The following is a 9,607-nucleotide window of genomic DNA, read 5'->3' as shown; positions in this document are numbered from 1 at the left end:
GCTCCAACTGGAAATATAGAACATCTGTGGTTATCAGTTTTACAAACTTAATGTTGATCAAAGATGCTGGTGAAAAAAAGGGCAAATAAAGTTAAAAACAGTAAAAATTACAGTGTTTAGGGTTGGGGATGCCTGCTTAGGTGCTAAAACTACAAAGGAAAACAAAGACATCATTATCATAAAATTAGGATTTTACATTTTTACAGTTTACATTCAGAAGAAATGGGTGGAGGTAATTGAAAGGAGACACAGTGGTGGTTTCCAGATTGGCGACAATATTCCCTTTCACGACTGAGGAAGTGTTACATGGGTGTTCCCTTTGTGACAAAACAATAAAATGGATATCTTTATTTTGTACACCTTTCTGTATACCAAATATAAAAAGAATGAAATTGAATAGTAAAAATGTAAAAGAAACATACTGACTGGGAAAATAGAATAATATAAATATTTTATTAATTTGAATGAAAGTAATAATAAAATGGAGAAATGAACATAGCATGGGAATCAAATAGAAATAGATAGTAAGCTGAGAGACATGATTTCAAGTATCAATATATCCATGACTGCATTACATGGAAATGTACTGAATACCACAAATAAAACAATGGAATTGTCAGAATTAATTTTAAAATGACATATTATATAGTGCTTATAACAAGTGGTGTTTATATATGAAGACACAATAAGACTGAAAGCAAAAGAATGGGAGATTTTCAGAGTTAGCCAAAGTCAAGTTATAGGAATAAAGATGAACACTCTGAAAATGAACGACAAGAATGCAAGTTTCAGCAGAGAAAAAGGAACTGTAAAGAGAAACAAATGAAAAATTCAGAAATGAAAGCGACATCTGAAATAAAGTCACTGTATAGGCTCTGTATCTCTATAGACTAGAGGTAACAGAGAATAGTCATTTGACTTTATATTAGAGTAATGGAAATCAGCTAGTCTGAAGAAGAGATAGAACATTTCGAGAGGAAAAAATGAAGATATCAAGATCAATATAAAAATGTCCAGTGCTCATATAATTGGATGGCTGGAAAAAGAGACTGGTACAAACTAAAGCTGGGGTGAGTATACTAATATAACAAGGTAGCCGTCAGAGCTAGGAATATTATCAAGGCTAAGGAAGTAGATTACACAATAATAGAAAAATTGATATATAATCAAGTCCTAAGAACAATTATTCACCAAAATGATATAACAATTCAACACCATAGCTCCTAGAGATATGGAGCAAAACATTGACAGACTGAAAGAAGAGACAAAAAAAAAATTCACAGCTATAGTGGAAAACTTTAACATGCCTTTTAAAGTCACTGAAGGAACAAGTAGACAGAGTATCAGCAAAAATATAAAAGACTAAACAACACCATCAACCAATTTGAATTACCTGGCTCTTTATCCCCAAACAACAGAATATACATTCTTTGCAATTACACATGGAATACTCACTAAAAGAGAGCATATCTTGAGTCACAAAAGTTAATTTTTTTAAAGAGTGAAAATTACATGAAATTAAACTATAAATCAGTAACAGAATATGCAGAAACCACTAATAACTGTAAATTAGATAACTCATGCTGAGATAACACATTGGTCAAAGCAGAAGTAGTAAGGGAAATAATAAAGCATGTTAAATTGAATGAAAATGAAAATAGAATATCCCAAAATTTGTGGAATGCAGCCAATGCAATGGCTATAGGGAAATATATAATATTAAATGTTAGAAGTATAATATTAAATTATAAAAAGGAAGGTCTTAAATCTACCTTAAACAACCAGAGAAAGAACAGTAAATTAAAGCAAAAATAAGCAAAAGGAAAAAAATCAATAAAATTTAAAATAAGGAAACAGAAAATAAATAAAACTAAAAATTGATTCTTTGAAAAAGTCAATAAAATTGATAAATTCTATCCAAGAAAAAAAAGAGAAAGAAGATACAAATTATCAATATGAGAAATAAACAAAGACACATTGCAAGAAGCCCTAGAGACATTGAAGGGATAATCAGAGAATCTTGTAAACATCTTTATGCCCATGAGTTCAACAGCTTAGATGAAATGGGCCAGTTATTTGCAAGACACAAGTTACCAATTAATGCTCACTCATATTTAAATTGACAACATGAGTAATCCTATATGTATTTTAAAATTTGTAATTTGCCATTGAAAATCTTCTAACAAAGAAAACTCCATGTTTCCTTGCAAAATTCAAACTTTTAATGAAAAAAATCTACAAGTCTACATGATCTTTTCTGGAAAATATGAAACTTTCCAAAGTTATTTAATGATGCTAGCATTTCCCTGGTACCAAGCCAGAAAGATATTAGTAAGGCTGCTTCAATATTCAAAGAACCAATCAGCATAAATCAGCAAATTAACAAAGTAGAAAAACATAGTATTTCAATATATGCAAACATATATTGTGAAAAAATCAAACATTTATTCATGATTAAGAACTAGGCATCTAAAACCTTGTAGATAAAGTCAATTTAATGGTAAAAAACTGAATATTCAGGAACTCAATCAGGACAAAGTGGTTTAAATACATTTCTCCCTACATCTTCATACTATACACAACTAAACCCTGGAGAAATTCAAGAGGCAGCCAATGGAGAATTCTGAAAGGTGGAAAGAGAAAGGCAAAGCAGTTAGGATTAGAGGAACAACAGGGTGGCAGGGCATCTTACATCCCAACCCAGCAGAAGTCAGGACAGGCCTGCCTCTTCCTTACCACCATCCAGCAAGGGAAAACTGTTTGGACAGACTCATTCCTCTCCCAGGTTGAAGGGAAATCCTGATCACAACACAAAGTGAGCCGCTGGCCAGTGGGGTCAGCGGTCCTGCTAACACTGATCAGCCAGCAGAAGCACATTTGCTCCCTGCTTCACTGGAGACTCCCCGTCCCCACTGGCAGATGCTGGACAGCCAGCTAGGAAGCATTGGGAAGGATGGGCGGCAGGGATCCTGCCACAAGGGTCTGGTCACTAATTCTGTCTGTCCAGGGGTAACCGTGAGACTCCTCTTTCCACAGAGAGGGCCTGGTAGGACAGAAGTACTGGCACAGAGGAAATATCACACCTGGCCTGGGAAAGCTCATCATCTCCATGGGCCTGAGAAGATTGCTCCCCCCTGGAGACACTGCAGTGAGCAGCATTGGCAGAGGGAATCTGTCCAAATCAAGCGGCCTAGGAAGCCTGCTCTTCTCCTCAGGACACAGGCACCAGGACGTCCAGCCTGTCCACTCTGTCCCTGAAGGAAGCACCAGCAGGCACCAGTGGTTGCTGCAGCAGTCACATAAACCAGGTCGACTGAAATAACACCAAAAAAGGCTTTGAAAATCGAAAATAGACCATGACCTGTGTGCTCACCCTAGTGAGTAGGACTACCTGTGACTAAAGATTAGGATGCGCAGTATCACAGTATAATTTACAGAATTCTGGGACACAGCTGAAAATCAGTTTTATTTCCAAGAAGCAGAAAAATCACAGCTTGGATCAGAAATCAGTCAATCGGTGTCAGTAATGAGATGGCACAGAGTTGGAATTATATGGTGAAGATTTTCAAGCAGCCATCATAAAATTGCTTCCAAGCACTTACACATTGCCCTGAAACAAATTAAAGAAACAAGATTTTTTTTGGCCAAAAAGTAGTTATAAAAAGTACCAAATGAAAATGATAAAACTGAATTTTTTTAATATAAGAAAAATAAAACCCTGGTTGGCTCAGAAGAGTGGATGCGACAGAAGGTAAAATCAGTAAACTTGAGGAGAGATCAAGACATTTACCCAATCTGAAAAAAAAAAAAAAAAGACAAAATGGACCTCCTCTTTCCTCCTCCCAAACAAACAAATGAAAAACTCCAGAATCTCATGATCTATGGGATAATAATTAAAATCCATATAATTGGAATCACAGAAAAAGAGAAAGATTAGAGTGGAACTGAAGCAGTATTTGAAGAAATAATAGCTGAAATCTTCTCAAACTTGGTGAAAGACATAAACCTAGAAATTCACAAAGTGAGATAAGTCCAGATAGAATAAGCCTTAAGTTCTCACAAAAATGCAGCATAAAATAGATGCTTCTGAAAACCAGAAATCAAAGGAAAAATCTTGAAAGAAACCAGCAAGAAATTGAGTAATATGTGTCACAGGGTAATTCAAATGATAGTGTATTTCTCACTCAAAACAATGGATACAGAAAGGAGAGGTCTATCTTTGCAGAGCTGAAAGGAAATTCAACTCTGAGTTTTATGTTTGATGAAACTATGCTATAGGAATCAAGGGGGAAATATTCACTTTTAGACAATACAAAACTATAAGATTCTTGCTAAACAATCCATCATTTTTTTTTTTACTTTAGATATTTGAACTTTGCTTATTTTGCCCCTAATTGAGTAGCTAAAATCAAGTTCCTGGATTTTTTTTAGTTTATTTATAGTTTTATTGAGGTATAGTTGATATACAGTATTATATTAGTTTCAGGTATGCCGCTTAGTGACTCGATACTTTTATAGATTTTACTCCATTAAAAGTGATTACAAGATAATGGCTATAATTCCCTAGTGCCATACAACAGACCACCTAATCTGCCTCTTGAGAAATCTGTATGCAGGTCAGAAAGCAACAGTTAGAACTGGACATGGAACAACAGACTGGTTCCAAATAGGAAAAGGAGTACATCAAGGCTGTATATTGTCACCCTGCTTATTTAAGCTCTATGCAGAGTACATCATGAGAAACACTGGATTGGAAGAAACACAAGCTGGAATCAAGATTGCTGGGAGAAATAGCAGTCACCACAGATATGCAGATGACACCACCCTTATGGCAGAAAGTGAAGAGGAACTAAAAGCCTCTTGATGAAAGTGAAAGAGGAGAGTGAAAAAGTTGGCTTAAAGCTCACCATTCAGAAAACGAAGATCATGGCATCCGGTCCCATCACTTCATGGGAAATAGATGGGGAAACAGTGGAAACAGTGTCAGACTTTATATTTTGGGGCTCCAAAATCACAGCAGATGGTGACTGCAGCCATGAAATTAAAAGACGCTTACTCCTGGGAAGAAAAGTTATGACCAACCTAGATAGTATATTCAAAAGCAGAGACATTACTTTGCCGACTAAGGTCCACCTAGTCAAGGCTATGGTTTTTCCTGTGGTCATGTATGGATGTGAGAGTTGGACTGTGAAGAAGGCTGAGCACCGAAGAATTGATGCTTTTTTTGTGGTGTTGGAGAAGACTCTTGAGAGTCCCTTGTACTGCAAGGAGATCCAACCAGTCCATTCTGAAGGAGATCAGCCCTGGGATTTCTTTGGAAGGAATGATGCTAAAGCTGAAACTGCAGTACTTTGGCCACCTCATGCAAAGAGTTGACTCATTGGAAAAGACTCCGATGCTGGGAGGGATTGGGGGCAGGAGGAGGAGGGGACGACAGAGGATGAGATGGTTGGATGGCATCACGGACTCTATGTATGTGAGTCTGAGTGAACTCCGGGAGTTGGTGATGGACAGGGAGGCCTGGTGTGCTGTGATTCATGGGTTCGCAAAGAGTCGGATACGACTGAGTGACTGAACTGAACTGAATTGAACTGTACAACATATCTTTGGGAATTCCAGTTGCATTCTTGTCAGCATCTGATATTGTGAGTTTTTGAGTCATAGCCATAGGTGTGTAGTGGTATCTTGTTGCTTAAATTTGCATTTGCATGCTCTGAAGGACAAATAATGTGAAATATCTTTTCCTATTTGTATTTGCCATTAGTGTTTCTTCTTTGGCTCATGAAAAAAAATGTATTGGAGTACAGTGATTTATAATATTGTGCTAGTTTCAGATGTAAATCAAACTGTATCAGCTTTTGATACAGTTATCAAACATGTACTTTCTTTTTATTTTAGGAATGGAAGCTGAATTTTTTCATTTTTCAAATATAAATTTATTTATTTTAATTGGAGGCTAATTACTTTACAATATTGTATTGGTTTTGCCATATATCAACATGAATCCTCCACGTGTGTACACGTGTTCCCCATCCTGACCACCCCTCCCACCTCCTTCCCTATCCCATCCCTCAGAGTTGTCCCAGGGAAACAGCTTTGAGTGCCCTGTTCCACACATCAAACCTGGACTGGTGATCTCTTTCACATATGGTAATATACATGTTTCAATGTTATTTTCTCAAATCATCCCACCCTTGCCTTCTTCCACAGAGTCCAAAAGTCTGTTCTTTACATGTGTGTCTCTGTAAGTGTCTCGTATACAGGGTCATTGTTACCATCTTTCTAAATTCCATATATATGCTTTGATATACTGTATTGGTGCTTTTCTTTCGGACTCACTTCACTCTGTATAATAGGCTCAAGCTTTGCCCACCTCATTAGAACTGATTCAACTGCATTGTTTTTAATAGCTGAGTAGTATTCCATTGTGTATATGTACCACAGCTTTCTTATCCATTCACCTGCTGATGGACATCTAGGTTGCTTCCAAGACCTGGCTATTGTAAACAGTGCTGTGATGAACATTGGGGTACATGTGTCTCTTTCAATTCTGGTTTCCTCAGTGTGTATGCCCAGCAGTGAGACAGCTGGGTCGTATGGCAGTTCTATTTCCACTTTTTAAAGGAATTTCCACACTGTTCTCCATAGTGGCTGTACTAGTTTGCATTCCCACCAACAGTGTAAAAGAGTTCCCTTTTCTCTGCAACCTCTCCAGCTTTTATTGTTTGTAGACTTTTTGGATAGCAGCCATTCTGACTGGAATGAGATAGTACCTCATTGCGGTTTTGATTTGCATTTCTCTGATAATGAGTGATGTTGAGCATCTTTTCATGTGTTCATTAGCCATCTGTATGTCTTCTTTGGAGAAATGTCTGCTTAGTTCTTTGGCCCATTTTTTGATTGGATTGTTTATTTTTCTGGAATTGAGCTGCAGGAGTTGTTTATATATTTTTGAGATTAATTCTTTGTCAGTTGCTTCATTTGCTATTATTTTCTCCCATTCTGAAGGCTGCCTTTTCACTTTGCTTATTGTTTCCTTCATTGTGCAAAAGGTTTTAAGTTTAATTACATCCCATTTGTTTATGTTTGCTTTTATATCCATTACTCTGGGAGGTGGGTCATAGAGGATGCTGCTGTGATTTATGTCACAGAGTGTTTTGCCTATGTTTCCCTCTAGAAATTTTGTAGTTTCTGGTCTTATTTTTAGATCTCTAATCCATTTTGAGTTTATTTTTGTGTATGGTGTTAGAAAGTGTTCTAGTTTCATTCTTTTACAAGTGGTTGACCCATTTTCCCAACACCACTTGTTAAAGAGATTGGGTTTTCTCCATTGTATATTTTGGCCTCCTTGTCAAAGATAAGATGTCCATAGGTGTGTGGGTTTATCTCTGGGCTTTCTATTTTGTTCCATTGATCTATATTTCTGCCTTTGTGCCAGTACCATACTCTCTAGATGACGGTAGCTTTTTAGTATAGTCTGAAGTCAGGCAGGTTGATTCACCCAGTTCCATTCTTCTTTCTCAAGATTTCTTTGGCTATTGGAGGTTTTTTGTATTTCCATGCAAATTGTGAAATTATTTGTTCTAGTTCCCTGAAAAATACCATTGGTAGCTTGCTAGGAATTGCATTGAATCTATAGATTACTTTGGGTAGTATACTAATTTTCACTATATTGATTCTTCTGATCCATGGTATGGTATATTTCTCCATCTGTTTGTGTCATCTTTGACTTCTTTCATCAATGTGTTACAGTTTTCTATATATAGGTGTTTTGTTTCTTTAAGTAGATTTATTCCTAGGTATTTTATTCTTTTTGTTGCAATGGTGAATGGAATTGTTTAATTCTCTTTCTGTTTTCTCATTGTTAGTGTATAGGAATGCAAGGGATTTATGTGTGTTAATTTTATGTCCTGCAACTTTACTATATTCATTGATTAACTCTAGTAATTTTCTGGTGGTGTCTTTATGGTTTTCTATGTAGAGGATCATGTCATCTGCAAACAGGGAGAGTTTTACTTCTTTTCCAATCTGGATTCCTTTATTTTTTTTTTTTCTTCTCTGATTGCTATGGTTAAAACTTCTAAAACTAAGTTGAATAGTAGTGGTGAGAGTGGGCACCCTTTTCTTGTTCCTGACTTTAGGGGAAATGCTTTCAATTTTTCACCTTGAGGATAATGTTTGTTGTGGCTTTATCATGTATGGCTTTTATTATCTGAGGTGTGTTCCTTCTAGGCCTGCTTTCTGAAGGTTTTTTTTTTTTTTTAATCATAAATGCATGTTGAATTTTGTCAAAGGCTTTCTCTGCATCTACTGAGATAATAATATGGTTTTTATCTTTCAATTTGTTAATGTGGTGTATCATATTGATTGACTTGTGAATACTGAAAAATTCTTGCATCCCTGGGATAAAGCCCCCTTGATCCTGATGTATGATCTTTTTAATATGTTACTGGATTCTGTTTGCTAGAATTTTGTTGAGGATATTTGCATCTATGTTTATCAGTGATACTGGCCTATAGTTTTCTTTTTTTGTGGCATCTTTGTCTGGTTTTGGTATTAGGGTGACGGTGACCTCATAGAATGAATTTGGCAGTGTACCTTCCTTTACAACTTTCTGGAGGAGTTTGAGTAGGATAGGTGTCAGCTCTTCTCTAAATTTTTGGTAGAATTCACCTGTGAAGCCACCTGGTCCTGGGATTTTGTTTGTTGGAAGATTTTTAATTACAGTTTCAATTTCTGTGCTTGTGATGCATCTGTTAAGATTTTCTATTTCTTCCTGGTTCAGTTTTGAAAGCTTATACTTTTCTAAGAATTTGGCCCTTTCTTACAAGTTGTCCATTTTATTGTCATATAGTTACTGATAGTATTCTCTATAATCCTTTGTATTTATGTGTTGTCTGTTGTGATTTCTGCATTTTCACTTCTAATTTTGTTGATTTGATTCTTCTTCCTTTTTTTTGTTGATGACTCTGGCTAATGGTTTGTCTATTTTATTTATCTTCTCAAAGAATCAGCTTTTAGTTTTGTTGATATTTGCTATAGTCTCCTTTGTTTCTTTTTCATGTATTTCTGCCCTAATTTTTATGATTTCTTGCCTTCTACTAACCCTGGGGTGCTTCATTTCTTCCCTTTCTAGTTGCTTCAGGAGTAAAGTTACGTTATGTATTTCATTTTTCTCTTGTTTCAACAAGAGATAAGCTTGTTGCTATGAACCTTTCCCTTAGCACCGCTTTCACTGAATCCCATAGGTTTTGGGTTGTCATGTTTTCATTTTCATTTGTTTCTATGCATACTTTGATTTCTTTTTTGGTTTCTTCTGTGATTTGTTGGTTATTCAGAAGCATGTTGTTTACCATCCATATGTTTGTATTTTTACTAGATTTTTTTTCTTTCCTGTAGTTGACATCTAATCTTACTGTACTGTGATCAGAAAAGATGCTTGAAATTATTTCTGTTTTTTTTTTTAAACTTACCAACACTAGATTTATGGCCCAGGATGTGATCTATCCTGGAGAATGTTCCATGTACACTTGAGGAAAAGGTGAAATTCATTTTTGGGGGGTGAAATGTCCTGTAGATATCAATTAGGTCTAACTGTTCCATTGTA

The sequence above is a fragment of the Ovis aries genome, chromosome 18, assembly GCF_016772045.2.
Source record: "Ovis aries strain OAR_USU_Benz2616 breed Rambouillet chromosome 18, ARS-UI_Ramb_v3.0, whole genome shotgun sequence".
Classification (NCBI taxonomy): Eukaryota; Metazoa; Chordata; class Mammalia; order Artiodactyla; family Bovidae; genus Ovis; species Ovis aries.
This window is presented reverse-complemented; position numbering follows the sequence as displayed.